This window comes from Ceratotherium simum, chromosome 3 (assembly GCF_057802395.1).
Source record: "Ceratotherium simum simum isolate JZ-2026a chromosome 3, ASM5780239v1, whole genome shotgun sequence".
Lineage (NCBI taxonomy): Eukaryota > Metazoa > Chordata > Mammalia > Perissodactyla > Rhinocerotidae > Ceratotherium > Ceratotherium simum.
The window spans coordinates 54,890,728-54,917,620 of NC_141902.1; the positions used below are offsets into that span (position 1 = coordinate 54,890,728).

Consider the following 26,893-nt stretch of genomic DNA (forward strand, 5'->3'; position numbering starts at 1 on the left):
ATGGCAACGTTCACCAGTTCACCTGGAATGTTCCATTAAGCTAAATTTATTTTCCACAGTTTTCACTACTGGATATCATGTCAGATTATCTATTAAACCACAGACATAAACACAATTGCAAGCGCCCAAGTGTAATTCATTTTCATATAGCCCTTACCTAGCCCCACGCTTTACACAAAGCAATGACTTGTCTAAGGTGTATGTTGCACGATGTAACACACATATACACACAGCCCACTCTTTCTTCCAATGTAATCCCATATCCTGGGATAATTTCCACAACAACTTACTTTGGATTTGATGGGACGTTGTATTCAATACTCAGAAAGAGCACACACTAAATTACTGGGTTTAACTTCATTATAAACCATGTGCACCTGCTAACCTCCTAGTACAAGTACTGTGGTGACTTTTGGGAAGTGCAAGCTATTCTAGAAGGAGAGTCCTACCAATCACTTTCAGTGTTAATACACTGAGTTTCATTGTCTAGAGTTAGAGATTGTTCAAAATCTCACCTCCAATATATTTTTCATAATCTGAAGCTTTCTAATACTCAAATAATGGTGTCCTTGTATACTAAGATGTCTATTCTGAGTTATGCAACTTAATAGGATATAAAATCACATTTAACAAAAATGATCATCTCCAAGTCTGCCTCATCTTAAGTGCCTAGCTTGATTTATTCAAGGAAAATTCTTTACGAAATCTGAACTCTAGTAATATTTCACACTTACGCCCCTTCCAATATTTTTAATATAGTCGAGGCAAAGTTTTGTGCCACAGATTGTCTACAACTCTAGAGAGGGAGAGTTATGCCCAACATTTTTCAGACTCACAAAAGCCACGTGGTAGTAGAGAAATTCTGAAAGGTGATATCAGCTGAGAGTTACGGCTGGATTTTCCCATATGAACTAACTAGTCTGTAATGAGAACCAGCTTCCCTCTCCCCAAGCCCGAAGGAATAGAAGAATTAGGCAACACAAAGTACTTGGGACCATCTATTAAACAAAATTTATATGTGAAATGAAGAACAACATTAAACTTCTGCTTATATCTCACTTCAAGCTGTAATCACAGAAAATAGACAAAGACAAACTTCATTAGGCCCTCTGGTTTAAGTCAGCATCAAAACTACCTGAGTTAATTAAAGTAACACTAGTGCTAGACTCAGGTCTTTCAAGAGTTATCTTCACCTCATCTTGACAACAGAAAGATCAAGCATATCTATTTAGTTTTTTATAAGATATAAAGGCCCTGGACAGGCCATATTGGGAATGCTGAGTAAAACTGTACCTGGATCAAATAGAACATGATGTACTGCTGTTCAGTCTGCCTGGACTCTTAGTGGATTACCCATGAGAAATGAAATGATGTTTAAAGCAGTGACCAAAATGCCTGCTAATGGCTCCTTGTAATCCTGCAAGTGATATGGAGATCTGGTACGGAGGAGTCTGTTCATGATGGGGGTGGCCCTCGGAGTGCATCCTGGCCCAGCACTTCCAACCCTGGAATGGCTCATGGCCTGGCTGGGGGGAGGGGGAGGGTCGTTGTAGCACAAATGCAATTTGGTGCTACTACTGCACAGGACAACTGGCCTGAGTCAGGCTACCAAACTCTTGGTCTTCAGCCTTGCTTCAGCTCCCAGGGTATTTCAGATCTGGAGGGTACTCAAGTTGAGAGAGATTTCACAAGATTTATGGAGGCCAAGATGCTTAGTATGAATGGACTCACTGTATGTGACCTGTATTTCCAAGCAGGGGCCACTTGCCTAGACCTTTGCCCCGCACTGTGTTTGTGCTTAGTTCCATCGGGCAATGTTGGCTAAAGAATCAGAATTAGTCAGAACAAGCTTCACTAAGAATCTCACAGTAAGGTGATGGGAGGGTTTCTCCCAAAGGAAGGTTCAGGTATTCTGATTGGTCAGATTAAACCACTCTACTAGCCTACCCCCTGGGAGGCTCTCTTATCTCAGAAGACAATTTCAGTTGCAAGAGCTCTTTAGGAAATGACTAAAATCTACCTGCTCCAAAAAGCAAACTCTCTGCCTGCAATCTGATCACACATGTTGATAGTGCCAGAAAGCAAACATTTGCAGATTGGAGCAGCGCACTTACTCAATCTTCCGTTTAATCCAACGATGCACAAGAGCCGCCTCCCTTCACCTCTTAGTCAGTTAACAGAATTCCAGTGCATTAATGAGAAAAAAAACGTAGTCAACGCCTTGCAAATTTTTCAAAAGGAAGGCAGTTTAGTTCCATCAATTTGAGTTTTCAGACCAATAAGAGGGGAGGGGACAAAAATCTCTCTGCCCTTTGCTTTCCATCCCTCAGGCTTTTCCATTTTCTAACATGCAGTTTTGTATCTTTTCAAAATAATCTCCTTTTAACACAAATTATGAGTCTTGGCCCATATATATACTGCATACATTAACTCAGCCAGTACCTCAAAGGAAAAGTTCTGTCAGACACCACTACTGTCACAAGTATATTGATTAAATTAGTCCACATACATATTCATCGCAGCCGAGAGGTTTATTGTGTAGTAGAATATCTGAAGCAAGACGCACACACATAATCACGAATTGGCTTAACAATGAACAATCTCGCTATGCAAAATTCTAATTTGCCCACATTTTCAGCTCTATTGCCTAAATAATTTGCTCTCACGCACCCTACGTAATTCAAGCAGGCTCTCCACACCTGCAGAGGCAAATTTCTGCAGTTTCAAGGAGCTGACAACAAGTGGCAGCGGGGTGTCAGGAAATTCTGGAATGCAAGCGTGCTAATTAGCCAAGTGGTCCTTGGGCTGGGCTGTCATTTAGCATTGTACTTCCATAAAAAGTTTCCTTCTGATTTTTAATTATAAAAGGAACAAGCACACGGGCACTGGTGTTCTTAACACCTCATTTATCCTTAAGGACCTATTTTGGGAGATATGTTGGCCCAGAGAAAAATGCCCATTCTCCCAAAGAATTTAAAAAAATACAACTGACAACTGTACAAGAGTTGTACCCATCACTTTATTCTGTGGGTGAGCAGTGATCTCTTGATAATAGTCTAATGGATTTATAACAATAGATAATATCTAACATGTATTTGGGCTTATAATGTGTCAGGCATTATCACATTCACTCCTCCAGTAACCCAGTGAGGTAGGTGATATTATTATCATTAATATTGTTATCGGCATTTTTTTGATAAGAAAACAGAAGCTCAGAGAGGCTAAATAACTTACTCAAAGTCAGAGAGCTAGGAAGAGGTAAGGCTGGCATTTGGACACATTTTGCCTTTTTTTTTTTTAACTAAAAATGTAGTTTGTTTTTTCTTTCTCACCATACTGCACCGGCCAAGCTAAATCTCTCCAGTAACAAACATCAGGAGTGTACTGCTCTTGGTATGCAACCATTAACCAAGGATCAAAAGACATCTCATAAGTAAGTTCGTGAAACTTACAAACAACTCAGGATCTGATGTCAAGGTGCCTTCCTGGGAGTTACTTGACTAGTTTATAACTAGAAGTAATCATCAACCTTCTAGATCATTCTTCTCAATTTTATAAAATTCCAAGTAGAGTTTTTGACCTTAAGGTGACTGCTACCAATGTTTAACAATCTTTAAGGCTGGGCAAATTACTTAACCTCTCTGAGCTTCAGTTTCATATCTGAAGATTCAGTGATATGATGTATAAATGATGCAGCACATATGATTATTTTATATACATATTCTCTATGCACATCACATAGTTCTTAGAAATAGTTGGCACTCAATAAATAGTTATTATTATTGTTATTGTTGATAAGAAATCCTGCCTTATAGCGAAATGAAATTCTTTTCTCCGGATTTTAAGCTCTTTCCAAAGTGGGGATAGAGAAAAGCTGCTTATCCTTCCAAATAACATGACAGGCAGTTCATACCAGCCGCCACAGCAATCCTTTACAACACTGGCACTTAACTCTTTGCTGCACCACAGCAGTATGTTGCAGCCAGTTGTGGGATGTGTCAGAAGGAATCTGTTACTAATAATGGTAAAAAAATTAAAGTTTTTTTATTGGTTTATATAAAAAAATAAACTAATATGGACCTAAGCTTACCCCAATAATATCTTTCACTTTAGCTCGCTTGCACAACCATATACGTTCTTGAATTGGACTGAACAGGGCGGGGTGATTGCTGGCTTGCCAGGAAATGGCCAAACCTTGGGTACACCCATGAGAGTATGTCACACATATGAATGTCAAGCATTTTTGTGCATCTTGCAAAAATGGTCAAGAACTACTGCTTAAAAAAACAAAACAAAACTACCTTTTACACCAATCTGTTGACAGTGTTTTTTTCTGGAAGGCTGAGAATAGGGAGGACTTTTCACTTGCTATGTTACATATTTCTCTAATGTTAGAATTTTTTACAACCAGCATCTATTACTTTTGTAAGCAGAAAAACCAATAAAGATTAAAAAGAAAAACCCTAAGGCATTTGATTTTATTTTCAGTAAAATGGCTTGAGTCCTTTATGGATTAGTCACTTTATTTTATCCCCAGTTTAAAAGTGCTGCGGTATTAAAGGCTTCTGCAGCTGCCTAGATGGCAGCCTGGCCTGCAAGTCAAGGCCGGCTAGTGGAGAGCAGCGGAGACTTCACCTGGTTCCCTGGAGGGACTGTGGGAGCTCCCAGCTTCTAGAGAAAGCAAAACCCTTTCCCTCCACTTTCTCACTGCTGCCGCTGGAGGCCCCGGGCCACTGTAAGGATTTTCAGAGAGCCTCATTACATCTCCATGGGCTTCCAACAGTTTGGCACATTCTGTCGTCCTGGACACGTGGCTTGGAGTGCAGCATGGATATGTTCCATGGCCCAGGCATATTCAACGGCCCTCCAGGGTGAGGAGGGCCGAGTTCCAGCTACATACTATGCAAACTAAAAATCAACTTGTTCTGCCATTTTGTCTATTAAATATATACTAAATATACTACTAGTATGTTTCCCTAGCACAGGCTTTCTTCCATTGATTTTTGGATTCTGTCATGACAGTACTTGATCCTCGCTGAACATCACCAAAGAAATCAGCCCCCTAATTAGAAGAGCCTTACCCCTTTGGTAGAGCAGTCTCGTGGTCATTTCTGGCAGCAGTAATAAGTCTTGATATTTGCAGAGTTCTATAACAGTTTTTAAGGTTTTTGTCCTCATTAGCTTGTTTTGATTTTGGTGCTCACAACTTGGAAGTAGGCAGATGGGTGTTATTACCCCCATTCTGCAGATGTGGAAAATGAACCTCAAGAGGGTTAAATGACTTCTTCTTCTCTGTGTCTAGATTTCCAAGGGTTTAATTGTAGAGACAGCCACAAAAAAAGACAGACTTGGTATCTCTTTCCTACTCAGGATTATTTGATGCCTTTAGATTTATATTATCATCGATCTGGGCTCTCAAGGGAAATGACACGAGAGACAAAGAGCTGGAGGTCGGTTCAGCTAAGAAGTGGGGTTGGCACTCCTTCCAAATCTCCCTCTGACCCTCAACTCCCTGGGTGGCCTCAAGCAAGTCACTTACACCTCCGCTTCCTCCATCTATAAAATGGGAATAATTCTTACCTCCCAGGCAGGTGATGGTAAATGAATGCTCACAAAGCTCTTTGAAGATGAAAAGACCTATATAAATGAGAAGCTTTAGGAAGCGTGGCATATCATTCTTGGCAAGGACCAGGATGCTGTGCCCTCACTACCCACAACAGGCTCTGCCACAAAGAGAATAAAGAAAAATACATAGAACTGTAATTTTCATCTGCTAGCTAGATTCACTTAAAGTTTTTTTAAAAAAATTGTTGGTTTCCAAAATGCCTGCCTGACGGATTAACGGGTCCAGATGTTACTATCTTAGTCTCAACTTGAGGAAAAAGGAGCACATAGGTGGTCTAACAGCTGTCACAAAGGCCCTGAACTAAACTTTCACCAGGGCTTGTGCAGTCTTGCGGGGATTTCATGGAAATGGCATGATTCTCACTTGTTATCATGCCAACATACATGTCACTCTCCGACATCCCGAGCCTTGGCATTAAGTTGATATCTGACTCAAAGGACCCTGTCAAGCTATAGCCATTAAAAAAAAAAAGTCCTGCACCTTACTCTCCCCACTCCCTCAAAAGTCCTGCACCTTACCTACTATTTAAAGCCACTTCTTAAAAACTTTAACTTGATTGTCATTTGTGCTGAAAACTTAACAGTTTTTTAAAAAATCATCTTAAAAGTGCTGCATATACCTGCCAAATACAAACACATAAACACACCTCAAACAATCGAGAGATCAGGCATTTGCAAAGTGAATCTAAAATAAGACAAAACTGGAGTTTTGGAAGTTTGACTATTTTCTTCAGTCTTTACACATGTAAGACTTCAGTGCATAAGAGTTAAAACCCTGGGCCAGAATGCCCCCTTTGAATTCAGAGAAAGCGGAGCTGTGTGTGCAGGAAATCTCTGAAGAATAGGGAAGACAGGCACTTCTTCTCATGTGGCTTTCTGTGAATATGCAGGTGGTTCTGACAATGAGAACCGAATATCAATCCTTTGTAATATGTTTCTATTCCTACTAGATTAAGCTTTCCAGAGAAACTGACTCACATTCCCTGATGCATATGTATCTTTGCTAAAAGCCAAATCCAAATGAGCACTTTTGTCCCTAAACAGGGAAATTCTGTCAGATGAGAAAGGAAACAGATTTTTCATATAGAGAAACAGTAGATAGCTTTGATTCTTAAATCAAGCTTTCTCTAGAATTCTCCTACTACACAGGAATGCACAAAATACCTAAATTTAAGGAAATTGACTCTTTACCTTTTTTATTAACTACCTGGTGACTAAGCCTTGAATGAAATAATTGAACAGCAAGAGAAGCAGCTCCCTAATACTTTACTTTACTCATCCAGTGGGTCAAAGACTGAATAAAATGCCAATAAAAGATGATGCCATTAAGATCAGCGATACAATACTTTTCTCTTTTTTGTCCTTCCTAATTTAACTTCTCTCTTGCCTTTGTAAACAACAGAACATACTTGTTGTTGAGAATTTGTGGGGTTATGTGAAATCAGGGACCAAGGCAAAGGTAACTAACTGGTCATTCAGCCAATTATTCTCAGTTGGGATAAAGGCCCTCTAAGATTCTAGAATTAACTACCTTTTTTTAATATATAGTTCTTGAAGATTTTCTAGGACCTTGAGATCAGAAATATCTAATAAAAATCCTTCTCTTGGATCTCTTGTCGTGAGTTAAGTGTAATTTCTTATAAGCAGGAAAAAGAATCCATTTTATTTTACTAAGTGGTTAGACCATGCTCAAGGGAAATTCCTAATCACTTCTTTTCCAACAGTAGGTGCATGTCCTTTATATAATTCTGGATAATACTAGACCAATAAATGTCATCTGACTCAGAGAACTGCATCTAATCTTTTCTAGCGATCAACCTCACTCTAGATACCAATCCCTTTTTTCCCCTTAACAAGTACGATTGTGCCACATTTAGGTTAAGTCTTCCTTTGCTCACAGTTGAGAGCAACGGGGTCAGCTCTTTGCTTTCATCATTCAAAGTCTGTTTTTCACAACAACAGAAAAGAACATCTTTAAAACCAAACCAAATCTGGAGATCTTATCTAGTTTCTGCTTAACCAAAAACATCAGAATTACTCTTACTGCCTTTTATGAAATATCCTTACTTTACACAATTACCCCAAAATTCTCACACCTAAGCCCAAGAGATAACCACTTCATTTTACAGCTCTGTTAACTTCACACCTGCCTATGCATACCTCAAGCTATACCCATTGTACAATCTTGGTATTTCAAGTTAGAAGCTTTTATTTTTTTAAATGGGTACATATATTGTTACAAATATAAACAAACCTGGTGATCCAATTACAAGTCAAAAGCCACAAAAATCTATTGGCACAGAAATGGGTCTTATAATAAATAGGATATTTGTTTAAATCTATTTGTTCTATGGCTTCATATGAGTCTGGCCCATTGAATGCTTAACATATAGCATCATAGTTTACTGAATAAATCAAACAAAACATTCTGTTTGCCTCATTACATTAATACTCCTTAAAGGAATATTAAATACACCTTAAAGGGCCAAAGTCTCCCGCCTAAAAAGTCAGCCATTGATTGCTAATTCCAACTGCACAATTTCTACGACCTCCTAATGATGCCATCACAACAATCAGCTGGATGAAGATGTGCAGAAGTGGGTCAAAATAACAAGAATCCACGTTAAATCATCAAAGCTCACCAGGCAAAGAAACCCACTGCTTCTTCCCATTAGCTTGAGTGGTTTTTTTTGAAGATCAGTTAAGAGAGCTGTTCTCTCTGAATTTACTATTCAGCTGTTCACTGAGTAGTAGATTATGTCATTTCAAAAATATTCCCTAAGCAAATCAAGTTTGGATTCATGGCAAAAGACTGGAAATAACTTGTAACTTTAAACCTTGAAAATACATTTACATCCCTCTATATTAAGCCATAGAGGACTAAAACGACAACACACGCATGGCCAGAGGAACACAGACTGGTGACACCAAAACTTTCTTGGTCCACAGATCATTTTAGTGGGTAAGGATGGTTAAAAGGATTATCCCGCAGCCTGGATCCCGACTCTACCTCTGTGCTATTTCCCACTTCACAGTCTCCCTAGAATTGACAGGGAGGGGCCGGCCCCTTGGCTTAGCGGTTAAGTGCGCACGCTCCGCTACTGGCGGCCCAGGTTCCGATCCCAGGCGCGCACCGATGTACCACTTCTCTGGCCATGCTGAGGCCGCGTCCCACATACAGCAACTAGAAGGATGTGCAACTGTGACATACAACTATCTACTAGGGCTTTGGGGAAAAACAAAAAGGAGGAGGATTGGCAACAGATGTTAGCTCAGAGGCGGTCTTCCTCAGCAAAAGAAGAGGAGGATTAGCATGGATGTTAGCTCAGGGCTAATCTTCCTCACACACACACACAAAAGAATTGATAGGAAGAATGGGGCTTTGGGCAAGAGACCCGGAAGGGGTATGGTTTTCATTAAAAATCACAAGCAAATTATTTAGATTTGTCAGAAGCAGAAGTGTAGATGTCATATTAATCATTTTAAGACTGTAAGATCCTGAAGGATTAGTGACCAGCTCCTAGAAGAAAAACTCTACTAGGTTCTCCACCTCCAATTTCCAGGACATAGCCAACGACATCTAAACAATAGATATGGCAAGTTCTAAGCCTTCAAATACATCATAGATGTATTTCTGGATTGCAGTTCAACAGTATTTTTTTTTTAATTCTCTTTTATAATGCTTTCTAAGACAACTAGTTCAGCCAGGCATAGGAATGACCAGACAAATGACCTGAGGAGTTTTTTCTGATTCTCTCTCTAAATGCATGCTCTTTAAACTTGCTTATTAAAGAAACATTTCCATTCATAATTATAACATATAAGATCAACCAGAGAATGGATAATAATATTTCCTGATGGCTGAAGCACAGTTGTTTCTGTGGTCTATTCCCAAGAGGAGAAAGCAGCAGCTGGTAGCTCTTTCTTCACAGGAAAAGAATATACAGAAAACGGCAGAAGAGCCTTGGGGATATTAAGTAGCTCTGAGATACGAGGAGAAGGAATGCTCTGGACCAAGCTAAGAGATTGTCAGATTTATTTTAAGAAGGTCTGACATCTAAGCATCAATTTGCAGACTATAACACCTAATAAATATCATTTTTTCCCAAAAAAGGAAATATATATTTTGGGTGTTTATTTTGAAGCTACCTATTTTTACGTAAGTCATGCACTAGAGGTGAGCTAGGAATGCCACAGGCAGGTAAAGATACCAAAATAATGTTCACGACGTTGTCCTTCTATCCCCTGTTCAGTTTCTGCTCCTGTAGTCCAAGGAGCTTGTTTTGCCCACAAACAAACATTTCAGATGACATCCTAGGACTGTCCTGCACATACTCCGATCAGCTATCCAGCATTTGGCAATGTGTGTCTTTGTCACTTAGGACAGCTTAAGTGAGTGTGACATTATCATTGGAATAAGTGCATCTTTCTAATTGGCAGTAAAAGTGTCCCATTCACACGCTTTGGTACTGCAGTATGGCAAGGTTTTGAAATCCATTTGTCAAGTGATGGCAGCACATTTCACATCAGATGGAAACACACTCTGATTGCTAACAGCTGCTACGGGCACCTCTTACTGTCACAGCTGGAGCTCTGACTAGCAGGTCCTTTTTAACGCCAATGACTGCTACCATCTTAAATCGTCACACACACACACTCACACATAGCTCTATCTAGCTGCAAGTCCTACCACCAGTTGCTGGGAACCTGCATGACAAGGCACCAGGGACACAAAGAGCGTACACAGAACCCATTAGCACACTTCATCTTGTTACGTTAGCTTCCCTGGATATGAATTATGGATGGAAATGAAAACTTTTTAAAAAAGAGAAGAGTTGAGTAGAACCTTGAAGGTAAAGTGTACAGATTCAGTTTGCAAGCTTTAGAGCCTGGAGTTGAATCCGTGGCCTGTCACTCACTAGCTATGTGAACTTGGGCAGCTTTCTTAATCTCCCTGTGCCTGATTTTCCTCGTCTTTAAAACGATCCCTACCTCATTAGCATACAGTACCCAAGTAAGGTGCCTGTAGAATCAGTGCCTAGCACATAGCAAGCGCTCAATAAATGTGAGCTATCCTCATCATCACTATCTTTTAAGGACAGCAGTATTTGGCAAGGGCTGCAAGAGGAGATGAGGGAAAGGAGAATGAAGAGGGATAGCCAGTACATTCCTTTTAGATAGAGTTCAGCAGCTTTATTGCTAACGCAGAGGCCCTAATATGAGAAACAACACTAAGCAGGTACCAAGCACCATTGAAAGAAACCAGAGTGTTATTATGTCAGCTACCCACTTTCTAGATAAAGCCCACAGCAAGGCTGGCATCTTGGAGAGGTGGTGAGCGGAGGAAGTGGGCGAGAGGCCTCTGAGAGCTGTGTGGTCAAGTGGGGAAGAGACTGAACTGCAGGGGTGAGGAGCCTTCTAAACCTGCCTGTTAATGAGTGCAATTTACCAAACACCTGTGAAACTCTGTGACCACCTTTCTCCAGGGCTCAGCTGCCCTCATCTGCTCTTAGCCATCATGTTGCACTAGATAATCTTCCGGATCTGGTCCTGCTGTATTATACTGTGATTTGATGACTAAAAGTCAGTTGAACTGGCATTTCCCCAACATCAGGGACATCTTTTTGTGGCGAAATCCAGCTGATGTCATCTAGTCAGGGAAAAGTAGTAACAGAAAGTGGAAGAGAAGCCCATCTGGCAACCAATTTGTCTATTTCCATTGCATTTTGGTTTAGGAAAGAGAACAAACTGGAATGTTCTCATCAAGGTTCAGAGTAGAAGTTCTGGCAGAGCACCCACTGGAGCTAGGACACTGTTTCTATACAATACCTGCCCCCTCCTTTTCTATTTTTTAAAATAATGTTTACTACTATCAATCAAACAGAATTCCTTTCAATACCACACCCTGCCATTACAGAAGAGACAGGGCAACACAATGCCAATATGGTGTTGATGGAAAATAAAGTATTTTTTTCCCTTCTAGGTAAACAATTTCAACAGAATGTGTTGGGACAGAGTTAGGTTGTTACTGTTTTTCTCTGTCTTGGAAGAAGTGTGTGCTTTTGCTTTAAATCAATAGAAGCAAAGCTCATAGCAGGTAGCATCAGAATGCAAATCTATTTCCTATTGTTATTTATTTTTCAAAACAAAACCTACTCCATTAGTGAGGCATTTTAGGACCTCAAGCCACATGGTTCCCAGCTGCAACTGTCCAAGGCCATGTCAAGCACCATTAGGACACGGAGAAGTAAGTTCTGAGGCAGGGTCTGGTGGTAACAGAAAAGTATACTCATCAGACAAGAGCCTTCCCTGTGAGATGTGGCGGAACCAATGCCCAGAAGGGTGACTGGAGTCAGCCCAGTGCTCCAGGAAAATCATCCTAACTACTCACCATGACCTGCCCTTATTTTACTTTCACAGTTATTCAAAGGGACCCAAAGCAGTCACTGAAAGCAATGCCAAGAAAGGGAGCTCAAGAAAAAAAAGAATTAAGGCTTAGAATCATCTGAATAAGTGTGTAGACTTCCAATTGAGATTCTGAATGGGACAGGATTCTTTGGTTACAAGCATAACTTTACTGTTTGTTTAAAAAATCAGTCACACCTCAAACACACCTGCCAATAATCAGAAGGATGGCTAGCACCTATGAGGAATTTTTATTCATTTAAGATATGTCGCAAGAATAAGTTTGACCAGTCCTTACCCAAGGACTAAAATTCCCACCCTCTAAAATAAACAAATAGTATTTGTATTGAAGCCAATTTCCTGTTCTTGGAATCAGCTTTTTGAGTTGTCAGTTAAACAAGATGAACTGATGACTTTACCATACAATTTACCACTGTCAGTAACAAGGCAGGTAACTCGAGCAGAGAAATATCAGCCCATTTCATAATGTTTCTTGAGAGTGAATTAGTCCATCAATGACAGAGCAATCCTATCCCCTCTTCTGGTCTGTTGAGGTAAATGGTGCTCAAGAAGTACATATCATTGCCCAATTAGATAGTACAGTCCATTTTAGAGTGAATCTATTATTTTCCTTTCTTTCCTGAATTTCCTTCCTTTCTTGACTTTTGGACGTTACTAATTAATTTCAAAGAATGTTTTCTTTGGGCATAATTTTACAAATATTCTTTGAGAACCTATATCAAAGTTCAAGGCACTTTACAAAAACATTATGTCATTGATAAAGCAGGGAGATCTGAGGACTAGTCACAGCAATGATTTTAAAACATCTGTGTGATTTTCATATTGTGTCATTTCAGGAGCTTTTCTTAAAAGGGCTTGAAGGAAGAGATTAAAACGGACAACACCTAACTTGGACAGTGGTGACCAGGCTGCCTTCAGTCTACCCTACGTCAGGGAGTTAAGGGGCTGGGGAGCTCTTAGTGCGCCCGGATACCACAGTTTCTCAGTTACCTCTTAACCTGACAAACAAATGGTGTGGCATCTCCATCCCTGTTGACTGTGCCAGGCCCCACATTTTATTCAACTATAACCGAAAAATGGGGAGCAAGAAAGGATGAAGTAGGAGAAAAGTGAAAACCCCAAGGGCCAACTAACAAATTCCCTAAACTAACGATGTATTTTAATATTATAGGAACTTAAATTCCTATTAATTATTTTCTGGGTTAATGTTTGGTCTGTCTACTGAGAGACCTCAGTTTGGTATGTCTACTGTCATAATTGCTAAGCTGGGGGAAATTAGTCACAAAGACTCTAGCAATAGGTATAAACAGCCAGTGGGCCAAGGGGTTTGAGATTATGAGCGGCAGACCTAAGAATGGTTTCTCCAGGAATGTTGCTACTCATTTCACTCCTGTGTGGCTATTTTTCCCCATCTGCAGCAAGCCGAAACAACCCCTGGGAGAAAGGCACAGGGACAAGAAAATAGGTAGCAGTTCTATACATTCTTCAGTGGCATCTCATGAACTTTCAAAAATGAAACTTTAGGAGAGCCCACTTTTATATCCCCAGACACGCCAAACTGTAAAATGGTTAAGATAAACGTCAATAGTTCCAAAGGATTTCTCGGGGGGAGAGCTTCAGTGCCACATTTCCATCGGTTCCCCAGTGTGTCCTTGTCCTGAACCCGTGGCTGAGTAAGTGAGGTTTGTCTAGCCCGAAACAGGGAACTCTGTGCTGACTGCAGTAAAAGTACCGAGGTGCCCCACGATCAGACTCAGCTGCATCTTAGTGATTTCTGAACTGGTGACTGAAGTCAGAATTCTCCTGCGATTACGATCAGATTATGACAATGAAAGTCACCATTCAGGGGTCCTCTTGGGCAGGAGTTTCCCTTTTGTTCTCCCTCCATTCAGTTTCCCACACTCCCTGCTTGCCGTACAATTTTATCAGGGCAGTAGTCATTCTGACACAACCGAAAACGTGTACGATCAGCAGTGGGGTGATCTGGATGTTGCACACATGCTGTACGTGTGTGGGTGACCCTGGGCCGTAGCAGAGGATGGCCTTTGAGTGTCCTCTGTTTTTGTTGTTGCCATCGCCTACTATATTAATTTTCTGGAAGAAGAAAATTAGCAGCCAGTATTTTCTTCCAACCAAATCCCTGGCACCAGCCTCGACACCAAAATGAGGACTGACCTTCAAAGTAGTGATGGTGTCAATGCCACAAACTACTTTGAACTACTTCTTTTGCAACTGCTCTCAGTGCCAATGAGATGAGAAAGACAAATATGTCACTTTATAGTCTTTTTTTTTTTTTTTTTTTTTACGGAAAACAGCCTGTTTTGGTTTCTTCTCTTACCTTATTTACCATGTTAACCACTATTGGTCGTTTTCAAAAATCAAATTCACATCTCCAGAACAATGGAGAACAACGGCCACTACGGAGAATATTAAAACATTGCTAACGGAGTTGAAAGCAATTCCAGAAGAGGAATTACATACTAGTTTTGGGCAGTGACAGCATTTTTGGCACAGATGCTTAACCTCCCCAGTTGACGGCTCTGAAGGGGCAATGTTCACACGGAAGCATACCTCCCAGTACCTTTGTTAAAATAAAATCAGCCTCATCACCTAATAATGTAAATGACTTTGGCAGGAAACTCTGAATCTTATATTTTATTTCTCCTTACAATACTGTTCAATTAGAGTGGACTTTGGGGAAATTCTGATTTCATTACCCATCACCGCTGCATTAAAATATGCTTTCTGATGTCATGCTCTGAAATAAACTAAGTTGTTTGCTACAACTACCTACACGCAAATTAGAAAATTATATGACAAGGAGTTTAATACAGCCTGCAGCTGGGACACAGGTTATTACTGAAAGTAGTTGTCGGCATGGTTTCTGGTTTCGCAGTAAAAGAAGACGACTTGAAAGGACTCAGTGGTTTTGATGCTCTTCTGAAATGAAAACATTTCGTGAGTGCATAGCATTGGGTTGTCATTAATGTCAGCCATGCGAAAACACTGTCTCCATGAACACTACAGTTATTCCCCTGTCGAGACCATGACTTTCCACTCTCTGGCATTTCGGGCATTGTGCTGGTACTTTTCCAAAAGAGAATCTTCAGGCAATCCATTCCAGGTACTCAAACAAATATAACACTCTTAAATGAATAGGTGGCCTGAATTTGCTCAAGCCAGCCATTAATTTCCATGGGAGGACGTGTTCCTTTCTGAAAACATTGCAACTTGATGAAATCCTCAAACTTTGGGAGGCAAGAAGTTTAAATACTAAAGATACATGCTGGTTCGAAATAATGTGATGGATAAAAATATAACAATAGCAGAACAGCTTTATCTTGATCCTATTGAACTTCTTGATATGTACAGTTTAACAAGGTCTTATTGAGAAAAGCAGAAAAATCTCTGGCATTTTTGATGTTTGATGATATGCAGCACCTTTTATGTACTGTGTCTGTCTGACTATATTGTAAACAAGCAATAAAACACTATACTTCATCCCCAAGTTATGAGGAATGGGGAATTGAGCATGTTGGGTAGAATTAACAGTACATTAAAAAACAGAGTTACCATCTACTTTGTCGCTCTATGCAATCAAGTTGGGCACAAGAGAAAAAAAAAAAAGCTATTTTCTTAGGCAGGGAGTAAGTGTTAGGAAGTGGTATTTGTTATCACATCATCAGCGTATTTTGTTGCTGTTCTTTTCCTCTCCCATTCATTGCCCATGAATTAATTTAAGAAACAAGCAAGGCATCGGGGAATAGGCTAAAAATAAAACAGTATTTGCTATATTCTTGGGTTTCAAACACTCTAAGAGCAAGGTACCAAACTCTGGATAAGAAAATATTTTGCAGTTTCCCAGGACATCACATATGTGTCATACTTGCTACAGTGGTAGATTTTTAATAGCATTTTTTTATTGCAATGATTTTCAAAAACCCAAGGTGAATTCCCACAGGGATTTCCTGGGTGTTGGGGGTGAGACAGGACATCCTGTGATAGTCTTACGGTAATCTTTTTATTTCACTCATTTTCTATGCTTTCGAATTATAAATTCAAACTGCAATGTCACTCTCCATCCTCTCCCATCTCCTTTAATCTACAAAACAAAAAAAATAAAATTTATATTTTGTTATTTGTATTGTGAAATAGCTACAAATAGGACTCCCAGGGTTTGTACTTCCAGCCATCAGTTCAATCATAAGGACAACATAGCTCATTTTATAAAACAAAATATAAGTGATATTTGAAAACGAAATGGCCAAAGGACATAATTGTTTATATTTGAGCTGCTTTTGACCAAGTAAAAAGTATAGGAGAGGAACATCTAAGACTTGAAATCTGGATGGGAATTTTAATGTTTTAAGCTGTTCATAGCCAACTCAACACACATTCATTTTAAAAAATAATGTTTAAAGCCAAAGAATTTATAATCTATGTATCTATGGTTTCCCCCTTTAGTGCTCACCAAAAAGACATTTTTTTGTGTGTGTGTGTGTGAGGAAGATCAGCCCTGTGCTACCATCTGCCAATCTTCCTCTTTTTTGCTGAGGAAGACTGGTTCTGGGCTAACATCCGTGCCCATCTTCCTCCACTTTATTTATTTATTTGTGAGGAAGATCAGCCCTGTGCTAACACCTGCCAATCCTCCTTTTTATTTATTTTTATTTTTTTTGCTGAGGAAGACTGGCCCTGGGCTAACATCCGTGCCCATCTTCCTCTACTTTATATGGGACGCTGCCACAGCATGGCTTGCCAAGCAGTGCATCGGTGTGCGCCTGGGATCCGAACCAGCGAACCCCTGGCCGCTGCAGCAGAGCGTGCGTACTTAACCGCTTGCGCCACCAGGCCGGCCCCCAAAAAGACATTTTTAAAAAAAATTTTGCTATAGAATCACATCTGGAACATATCAAGAGAAGTGTTATCAGTTATCAATCCTCCTCATTTGGACATTACAGAGATTAACGTTATTGTCAGCATCCAATTAGCTTCCATTGGAAAAGAATTAATCTTTTTTTTTTGATGTTGTTTGTTTTCCTCAAGGACAGTCAGAAAAAGATGTAAATGGAGGTATACATTCTCATGTAAATGGTGACTCTCAAAGGAGATGGTCAAGGAACCTAAATAATGCTACTTTTAATTGTGAAATAATAAAAGTGCAAGCAATGAATGGCTCAATTCACACCTCAAAATTACACCAAACACAAGCTTACCAAAATAAGTTTTCAATTGTGTGAAATCATTACCACACTTACAGAAAACAAAAGAAGCATTTTGCAGAACCATGCTGGTTTTGCTGCTCTTTCTGCTAATTTAGTTTGTGCAGAAGATTCGCTGTGTGGATCACTCGTTCTTCATTGCACTAAACCAACACCTTTAGAAGAAGACAAGACAGCGATGAATTAAGTAGCATCTTTTCATTTTCAGATTTCTGCAAGATTTCACAGGATTCCATAAGTGAAATCAATTAAATAATAACTCTAGCTATACAGGAAATATGCAACACATTAATATCTCCATGTAGAATACATCCATGCACATCTGTTTTCAGTATTTGCAAATTACTGGTGAGAGTAATTCAGTGCCTGTTGTCTTGATAATCTCCTGTCTTTTAAGTAAAAGGAAATGTATACTGCATAATATCTTTACCACTCTGACCTCAATATGGAGTAAAATGACAGATAACAAGGAAGCAGAAGCCAGTCACTAATACTAGTAAATGATTTTGATGCTTTGGCTCATTCTGGTTTCTGCTCAGTTCCCACATCTTGGTCAGCAGATGTGGCTGACTTAGTTAAACCCTGCTATTCTAAGGTTGAAGATATTAAACATAGTTCGGGCATATGAAGAGTCATCTTTGTTCTCATTTCATTAACAATCTCAATAAGAGTCCATTTTCCACACTAACTGTCCTCAGGAAGGGAAGTTAAAAGACCTTGAATAATTTCTCCACTGCAGTGCGATGATACCTTGCTGGCCTCCTTCCTTGTCTGAAACATTTTCTTTCTTTTTTTTTGTGAGGGAGATCAGCCCTGAGCTAACATCCCTGCCAATCCTCTTTTTTTTTTTTTTTTTTTTGCTGAGGAAGACTGGCCCTGGGCTAACATCTGTGCCCATCTTCCTCCACTTTATATGGGACGCCACCACAGCATGGCCTGACAAGTGCGTCGGTGCACGCCCAGGATCCGAACCTGGGCCGCCAGCAGCAGGAGTGCGTGCACTTAACTGCTACACTACGGGGGCAGCCCCTGAAACACTTTCTGGGTTAGATAATAAAGGTAGAGGTGCTGCCTCTCCTGAACCATAGTTTTTATTTTGTTTAGCGTGCTCTCAAGAGCTAAACTGAATCTTTCAAATCACAGAATTCCAGAACTGTAAAGACCTCTGATGTCACCCAATCAAATCCCTTACTTGTTAGCCAAGGCAACTAAGGCTCAGAGAGGTAAAGTGACGGTCCCAAGATGACCAAGTCGAGATGAGACCCGGGAGAAATCACCAGCCACATCTGCCCATTCTCCTGTCCTCTTTTCAACCAGGTGTATTCCAACCTCCCCATTTCACAGAAGAAAAGACAGAACCAGCGTCAATAGGAATCACTCACTTGGCAGGAGTGAGCAGAGGTTAGCTTATCAGGGTTGAGGCCTTGGCAGCTGCAGGGGGCCCGACCTTGAGGACACGAAACACAGAATAGTTCATGGTTCACAGTGGTGCTGGTAGGCAGAGGCAGCGAGCTTTGGCACCAAGCAGAATGTTGGGCAGCAGCGGGTGGAGAGAGTTATCAGGGAGAGGAGGTCCTGGCAGACTGGGAAAATGATAGTGGTGCCAAAGAAGAAGACTCCATTGAAATAAAATTGTGTCCACTTGATATTTGCCCCCAGTCTCAGTTCTAGCCACGAGTGCACTGCAGACCTATCTAGAGATGCAGAAGCTTAACTTGCCTTTTAAAGTCTCCCTTAATATTTGTCCTAGGGTCCACAGGAGATAAAAAAGGAGAGGCAATCCTAGCCCTCTAACCCTCAAGTCATCTGCTATTGTAATACTTGGATTCATTCTTCATAGCATTTATCACTTCCTGGAATACTACGTAATTATTAGCTGTCTCCACATGTTTAGAATGGAAAGCGTACAGAGCAAGGACCTGTCTCTCTTCCTCATCCCATATCCCCAGTCCTAGCTCAGTGCCTGACACACAGCAGGTGCTCCAAAGAAACAAATGAATTAGGGAATCCTATCACTTGCTCCAAGCATGTACTCTCTATTACCCTAGAGGGAACAAAAAGGTTGTGAAACTCTCCTAGACAGCCCTAGGCATTTCATTCTAGCAGGAAACTCTATGGCAAGAACCAAAATAAAGGATTCCTAATTTTTCATAAAATGAAACAAACAAAAAAAATCACCTGGGGCAAGCATTCTTTTCTGAACTACATTTACTAGAACCTGCAACCTAAAGATGCCAAAAGAAATCACGTGATTGAAAAAAAAAGGCTGGGGGTCAGGGAGAGGAGACTCTGCATGGAGAGAAAGGTAGTAACTACTCTTCTGACATCAAGGGCTGGTCCACAAGTCGTCAGCACATGGACGCCCTGTGTGTGCCATTAGATGTCAAGAAGTAGCTTTAGAGATAGAGACAGATCTGAGCCCAAAGGCTAAGCTGGCCACTTATTAGCTCAGTGATCACGGGCAACTTATTTAACCTCTCCCATCCTCTATTCCCTAATTTGTACCACAGAGATAATAGTAACTATTTCACAGGCTTGTTATGAGGCTCAAACGCAAGAACACATCTAAGCAACTAGTTCAGTGCCTGGCACACAATGGTAGCCCTATTGCTATTATTATGTGAGCTACTGGTATTTTTATCTGATCTCAGATAATACTCAATAATCAAAGTTAATCTCCATCTGCTTTTCTCAACCAGGCATTACTGCTTTATCCCAGGATTACTATAAGGTCAAGGTGGCAAGTGGGTTTCAGCTCATTTTCCAAGTCAGATGGATTTCTCAGGGATGCTTGGGATGCTGGTTGAGACGCATTGTGCTGCGATGCGTTGTGACGTTTGCTAACGGTGTGGGATAGGCTCGCTGGTTCTAACATTAGAATCGGTAAGCCTCTTCTAGTGCTGCAGAGACTAACAGCTATGTTAATGTTACATAACAAAGCATAAAGAAACGGAAAGAATGGGCTAAGAGTCGGGAGGTCTGGGCTTCAGTTTTGATCCAGTCACTTCTTCTCCATAAAGACACTTCCTATTCAGATCCCGTGATTTGCCAATATTGATTTTAAAAACGTTAAGTAAATATACATATAGGGCAGGGCCTGGCCTATAGGAAGTCTTTGACAGTTATTTGTGGATCTCATTTGAAAGGAAAATAAAGCTCAAGGCTACCAAACAGAAGAGTAACAGTTAAATATTTTCTGTCCTCATTCAATAAGTTTGACTTTTCCTACCAATGAGGAATAGATTTAAACTGAGGAAAAAAATTACAGTATTTTGGGCACTAAAAAAAAAATCAGCTCATGCTTAGGGATGCTCCAAGAAAGACAGGGCTGTTGAGAATATGGCAGCTCTTTAATAACCAAGGCACCATTTAAAAATAGCTGGAATTAATTACAGAGCTAATGACCCATCGAAAGGCTTATTTAAATACCAAAGCCAGCACTGAATAATCATGGAAAATATGGCTTAAAAGAGTTTTAGAGAGCAGAAACCAGGAACAGCAGTTGAAACAAAAAACACATTATCCTAGAACACTAGCTACTTTGGTGAGAAACATTCAGGATGTGACAATCTCAGGGGAGTTCTCAGACTGGGTAAGAGAAGCCACTAGGATCAACAGAAAGACAAGAAGATGACACATATGGTCACCTGCTTAGAAAAAAAGGGCCTCTATTCATCATTCACCCTGAGAGGAGAGCCCTTCACAAAGAGTTCCCCTCCATCACCCAGGCTTCCCTCCACTCCCCATTCCTACCCCCCGCTTTTCTGATGTCCTTACCCATTTTTTTTTGTGTGTGTGTGTGAGGAAGATCAGCCCTGAGCTAACATCCGTGCTAATCCTCCTCTTTTTGCTGAGGAAGACCAGCTCTGAGCTAAATCTATTGCCAATCCTCCTCCCTTTTTTTTTTCCCCAAAGCCCCAGTAGATAGTTGTACGTCATAGTTGCACATCCTTCTAGTTGCTGTACGTGGGACGCGGCCTCAACATCGCTGGAGAAGCGGTACGTCGGTGCGCGCCCGGGATCCAAACCCAGGCCACCAGTATCGGAGCGCGCGCACTTAACTGCTAAGCCACAGGGCCGGCCCCTCCTTACCCATTTTTAATGTGCCATAGGATAAAATGAACATTTCCGCAGAGAGGAAAACATATTCTAATAAGTCTCCGTGGCTATTTTAGAGCTGCATTATCTCCACGAGTTTCCTGGGTCTCAGTCCTCCATGCCTCGCATCCACACCACCATAAGCCAAAGAGGAGGTGATAATCTTCTTCGGTGTGCCCTACTTGCCAGGCGAAAGTGATACCACTGCAGTTCTTAGCTTCTCTCTGCACCAAAATGGCCTTCCTGCACGTCAGTATCCTGGGAGTACACAGGGTGGCCAGAGCCGGAATAGTTTCCTTACTTCATTCACGCCCATTTATTAAAGGCATTACTCTTACCTTTTTTTTTTTGCTGAGAAAGATTTGCTCTGAGCTAACATCTGTTGCCAGTCTTCCTCTCTTTGTATGTGGGTCGCCACCACAGTGTGGCCACTGACAGACGAGTGGTGTGGGTGCGGACCCAGGAACCAAACCCAGTCCTCCGAAGTGGAGCGTGCTGAACTTAACCACTAGGCCACCGGGGCTGGCCCACTCTTACCTTTATTTACTACAGTCTGGCCGTGCCTTGTAGCTGCTTCGCTAAGTTAAAAGCGTAATGGAATCAAAAGGTTGCAAAGCCCTTGAGCTCTCAAGGTAGGAATGCGAGGGTAGGAGTGAGGCACTCGACATATTTTGGTTTCAAGGAGCAAATATAAATTTTAGTATAAATTGCTGCTCACAACAACACTTTTAAACCAGCAATTATTTATACTGTACTACTTGAGGAATCCTATAATTATTCCAAAAGCGCTTGCCAACATCTACCCTGTTTCATAATTGCCAACACGGCCTTATTCAAAAGAATTAGTGGCTATGTTAAAATTGTTTGGTATTAGGTTACTGTTTGAAAAAAGAAGTGATTGCACAATGTTGCAATACTCAAGCAGAATGGGCCAATAAAGGAAAAAAAAAATTGTCTTCTATTCACAAGTGGGAAGAGAAGGAAGGTGGCTGGGAGGACGCTCATATTTCTTGAAATTTTTTTTCTATTTCTTTTCTAAGAAATACTGTCATCTGTTGAGCAAAATGACTTTAAGGAAACTTTTAAAAAATGTTGCAAGTGGTAGTTATTTGAAAGAAGAATGATAACCCACTTCTCCCTCTTCCCTACTCCCACCTGCCCAGAAAATAGTTTTCCACTTGCGGCCTTTACTCCCAATATTCGTAAGTGAATCTGGGCAGTGACTGTGGAACCGCAGCTTACGCATCTCAAAACACCCATCTGTGTAGGTCACTTGACTTTGTTGACCTATTTTCTGCCGTTTCTTTCTGTTAAATCTCCCCCACTTGAAAGAGTAGTCCCTCTACTTTCCAATGGAGCATAGACAGCAGAGGGATTTTGGGGTGTCTCTCATCTTTATTTCATGCTCTCTCTCCTCACGGACCCACCCAATGGTAAATGGGACAGTGGGGGGAGGTTCTGTGTTCCTTGTCCATCCTCACATGAAATCTACCCTCAACACTGAAGGTGCTGTGGATAGTTTCACAAATGGAAAGAGGAAGAAGAACAACCTGGCCTAAGCGACAAGTTCTGAATTTAAACTGTGTATTTTCACCTCCTCCCATGCTCCTTCCCTTTTATGAACAGATCACGTAAAAGTAGAGAACTAAGGCAGTTTTCTGAAAACAAATTTTGCATTACTTATCGACATATTTTAGGGAAATACTCTGAGTGTTCTGGCTATCTTCTCAGTTCTGTTTACTCTGTAGGTGAAGATATTGTCATTGAATGCCACCACCCCCACTCTTCTGAGAAGGTGTAGTGGGCCAAAGCGCCCGTGGCCATAAGCCAAAGTCAGCAACCCATGAATTCATTGGCCACCAATGAGGTCTTCTAGGCCTGGAAGTTCATGGCTTCCCCTCTTCATCATTTCAGGTTTCACTGGAGACCCCATCTTTGATTCAAACCTCACTTCCTCCTAAAAGCCTTCTAAGATGAAGAAACCTTGCAAATTACAATCAATGTTTCCCTTCACCATTCATGTATCCAGTGTTAACTTCCTTATCTTCCTTTTGTGAATGTGTTGCCTTGCCATTTTCCCTCCAGGAACATTTGCTTGTCCACCCAATTCAACGATAAAAGACAACAAACAGATTTACTGGAGCATATATTTCTGCATCATCCCCAAATGTCTGAACATCCTCAAATGCTTAAACAGCAATAAGTACCCAATAAATACTCTTTAAATAGCTGACCCTGACTGTCTGATTTAATCCCCCTGTCACTGGATATGTCTTTTTCTCCTTTTGTTCTAAAGAAATTTCTCCTCCTCCTACTTGCTGGCAGGAATAATTTTCTGATACCTGTGTTCTTTCTGTCTAGTACTCTGATTCTATGAAGGCTGAACTTCAAGTTGCTGTGGAAGAATCTGCATTATCCCTCTACAGTCATACCTAAAATTAACCCAGTTTCTCAAGTAAGATCTAAAACGCACACAGCTATCATGGCTACCTGGGAACTAGAGAGTGGGGGCTTTTTGGCCCTAGAAGAGGAGGTGTAAGATGACACATGTGGTTTGGCCTTCATTTGGAAGAAGAAAAAAATCACAGAGGTTGTGGTTACACGACAGGAAAGGCCAGGGTAGTGAACACCATGTTTTGGCTAAGTTACTTTGTACTATTATGTAATGAGATACCACCTTAGCCTTGCCAGAGTTTAAATAACCAGAGTCAACTGTTACAAACTTTGGGATGGGAGGATAAACATAGGAAATTCTGTCCTTGGTCCTCCAGTTGGTCAAGCCCACTGTTCAAGGGGAGCACATTCCCTTGGGCTACAAGAGAAACATCTTGCAAATTGGAAACAAATAGAAGTCATTTTCTAGATAGTTCTCTTGAAGAATTCAATGAAGTAAATTCTCCTAACTTCACAAACCTTTGTGAACATTATGTATTTTAGAGCATCACCAGAGCAAACGGCAAAGAATCTCAGGTAATTATGGCACTAGTAAGTAATTTGAGATAGCCGAATTTTCAAATAATTGGAGTTTTATCCAAGCAAGCACATCACAACAAAGGGGGAAGTTGTAAATACTTTTTATGGAATATTTCTAAAATCATGACATATTTCTCTTTTCCTTAGAGTGTTTTGAACATGATTTGCTCTTTCTTGATGATGAACTGTCATTATAAAACTTTTCTGAAATGTATTAGAAGCTTACCAAAAAAAGTACGAAATTATTATATACGCTGTAACGCTCTTAAGGCCTTCTGAGATTTAGATGACACTTTGCCCCAAAACTAAATGCCCCAGTCTGTTGTCCTTTTTATGGTTTTTCCCCTCTTTATCAGTAGTTTTTCTTCCACTTCTAGTCATATGCTAGATCTTATGAGGCCCTCCGCTACCTATAATTAATATTTCATCTTAGAATTAGCTGTGTGCTTCGAACCTAACCAGATAACCAAACTTGTCAGAGGACCTATGTAAAAATCCATTCTAAATAGGGTGTACTGGGTCCACAGGGATTTCCTCTGAGTTAAGTGCATGAGCTTGAACTTTGGGACTCTGCTTTGGCAGCCTAAAGGCCTATTTGCTTACTTCCTAAGTTCTCAGATGGTTCCTGATAGAAGAGGTTGCATGAGGACAGATTCACCAGAGGTGAAGTACTACTGTAGTAGGAAGGCAAAAAATGTCATTCAAAGACCATGTTCTTCCAATTACCCAGAGAAAGTGTGTGCAGAGTACGACAATCACCTTTCTATTCTTTGCATTATGGCTTGATAATTATTGAAAGCACATTCAGTGTGAGAAAGTTTCTTGATCTCTTCTTAATGCCTTCAAGTAGGTATGCTCTAAGGAATGGCAAACTGATTTAATATTACTTAAGCAAGACAAATTTTATGCTCCCAAAAAATATTCCAAGCCAAATATAGATACTTTATAAATTCTTTATTACAGATTGTCAAAATTTACTATACTGGCTTTTTCTTAAGGAAGCAACTTAAGTTATAACAAGAAGTCTGTGAATCATTTGAATTTATGACTTTAGGTCATTTTTGGACCATGTCAACCAATCACGTGTAATCCATACCTGGCAAAGCAAAAGTCTATCGGAGCACCTCTTTATTGTGTTTCCTATGAGATTATTAAGTATAGATCTCTCTAGAGAATTTGACTCATTTCTTAAGGAGATTTAAGTTGAAAATTATCATACAGCCACAAAATGCATCCAGTTGTATAATAAAATACACGTCACTTTAAAAACACTGAGTAACAAGAGTGCTTTTCTAAAACTTTTTTCTTTTCTTATTTTCATTTATTTTTGTTTTCAAGAATGCTTTCTGAAACAGTCAAATTCATGTGACATAACCAGGGTCAGCTTGTCCTAGGCACACCCTTAATATTTCATTAACACAGGAACTGAGCTGCCATTCCATTTTTGTTATGTTTATGCTTAATAACTGTATTCAAGTGGTTAACCTCCCTCTAATGCGGCTGCTTGGGCAATTTGTCGATCTGCCCTTAGCAGCAGCTGCTAATATTTAACTGTCATTTTAGGCTAATTTTTTTTCCTTTTTAAAAATTACACAGGCTTATTGAACAGAATTTAGAAAATACAGAAAAGTATAAAGAAAAAAAGGTATTCACAGTCTTCACTCCCGGAGATAATCAAGTCTTCAAATCTGTATATGTCTGTATAGACACATCCTCACACACACGTTAGCAGTGATGTTTTAAAATATAAATGTTTCTATACATGGGAAGTTTTCATTTCCATTTTTTAAATACTGGAAAATGCAAATTAATTTTAAATAATTGAGACATCATTGTAATCGTGGTGATAAGAAAGTAATGAAGAAAATTTTAAACTCTAATTTTGAAGTGAAGGTAAGAGTTTCACCCAGTGTTGTAGATCCAGGAAAACTTGAGGAAGATGCTTTAACCACAAGATGGCTCCCAAGCTTCTAGACCCCATTCCGTAACGTAATAGATTCCAAATTGTAAAATACCAATGCATGTTTAAAAGGATCAAGAAAAACAGCAAGAAAGTAAATGTCAATCCAAAACTATATCCATATAAGTTGAAATTCTTCCAAAGTGAACACAGTCAGCCTACCAAAGCAAAACCAAATTGAGGTGAATATTCAAATATTCAGACAAAAATCTGTTACTGAAACAAACCACAAATATTTGCTTAGCACCTACTGTGTGCAAGATTCTGACTATGTAAATACCACGTGTGCTAGTCAACTCTCCCGCCTGTTAGGCTTCTTTGCCTGACTAGATACAGCCATAGTTTTCCACGTGGGATTCTACTTCCTGTACTGTGGCTGAGGTGTACGTTTATTCTAATGGATGGAGGATATTAAACAGGCTTTTGAATTAGAAGGTGTCTCACTTCACTTCAAAATAAAGTCTACCTCGTGAGTTTGATTAGGGAACTTGCATGAGATTTTAGCCCTTACGTATATTCTCAACTATTGTAGTGATCAACAACATTTAGGATTCCTGTCTGCCGCTTATGTAGATCTTAGGGAAATTTC

General features: G+C 40.2%; 1 protein-coding gene across 1 annotated transcript in view; it reads right to left on the minus strand.

Moving 5' to 3' along the window:
- The window catches only part of RORA (RAR related orphan receptor A), a 98,393-nt gene that overhangs the window by 42,642 nt on the left and 28,858 nt on the right, over positions 1–26,893 (minus strand). The window lies entirely within an intron of this gene.